Genomic DNA, 1,379 nt, shown 5'->3' on the forward strand with positions numbered 1-1,379 from the left:
GAGATCGTGACCTGAGCTGAAGGCAGATGCTTAACTGACTGAGCCACCCAGGCACCCCAGAGATAACCATTTTAGAACATATTTTGGGGACTCCAAGCTTTTTCTGTGTACACATACGCACACACACACACACACACCCTTATGATAGCCTATAAACTCTCTTTTTATTTTATTTTTTTAAGTAGGCTCTATGCCCAACATGGGGCCCAAACTCATCACCCTGAGATCAAGAGTCATATGATCTACTGACTGAGCCAGCCAGGTGCCCCTACTTTTTTTCTTAATATCATATTTTGAACATTTCTCTTTATCATTAATGTATTGGTTACTCATTGGTGCATAAAACCAACATAAAACCTAATGGCATAAAACAACAGAATAATTTTGTTATCATTTTCATGGTTCTGGGGTTGACTAGGCTCAGCCAAGTAGTTCTTATGCAGGGTATTTCATGCAGTTGTGTAGGAGGTGGCTTGGGCTAATTATCTGAAATTTGCTTACTCACATTTTTGGTACCTGGGCTGGAAAGACCCAAACAGCTGGAGGCTAGAATAGCTGGTTTCTTGGGCATTTCTCCCAGTCTCTAATAAGGTCTCTCCTGCATGATGGCTTCAGGGTAGCCATGCCTCCTACATGGCAGCTCAGGGCTCCACAAGTAAATGTCCATAAAGAAAGGCCAGGCTGAAACTAACTCACCTTAAAAATTTTTTTTTAAATTTTAATTTCAGTATAGTTAACATATAGTGTAATATTAGTTTCAGGTATACAATATAGTGATCCAACAATAAAAATATGGAACACTTCATGAATTTGTATGTCATCCTTATGCAGGGGCCATTCTAATTTTCTCTGTATCATTCCAATTTTAGTATATGTGCTGCTGAAGCAAGCACTAACTCACCTTTTACGACTTAGTTTTGGAAGTCACACAGCCTTCCTTCTGCCACATGCTAGTCACCAAGGCAGTCACAAAAGCCCACCCCAAAGCCCACAGAAGCTCTTTCCTTGAGACATAGACCTCTTGAATGGTTTTTTAGTTTCTTATCGGTGATGTCACAAATTTAAAACAACAGAGATTTATTATCTTACAATTTTGGAGGGCAGAGTTCTGAAATGAGTTCCCTGGGCCAGAATCAAGGTGTCCTAGCAGGCTCTAGGGAACAATGCATTTCCTTGCCTTTTCTAGCTTTGGGAGGCTGCCTACCCTCCTTGGCTCATGACTCCTCTGTCTTTAAGGCCAGCATTGTATCATCTTCAAATCTCTCTCTGGCCGTGACCCTCTGTGTTCATCATTACATTTTTTTTTTCTTCTGACTCTGATCCTCCTGCCTCCCTCTTACAAGGACCCTTGTGATTACATTGGGCTCACCTGTATAATC

General features: G+C 41.1%; 1 non-coding gene across 1 annotated transcript; it reads right to left on the reverse strand.

Moving 5' to 3' along the window:
- Window positions 1-786: 786 nt before the first annotated feature.
- On the reverse strand, window positions 787-893 carry LOC116640879. Its single transcript, XR_004301096.1, has one exon. It is a non-coding gene; the product is annotated as a U6 spliceosomal RNA (small nuclear RNA).
- Window positions 894-1,379: the final 486 nt, after the last annotated feature.

The sequence above is a fragment of the Phoca vitulina genome, unplaced genomic scaffold, assembly GCF_004348235.1.
Source record: "Phoca vitulina isolate PV1807 unplaced genomic scaffold, GSC_HSeal_1.0 scaffold20, whole genome shotgun sequence".
Classification (NCBI taxonomy): Eukaryota; Metazoa; Chordata; class Mammalia; order Carnivora; family Phocidae; genus Phoca; species Phoca vitulina.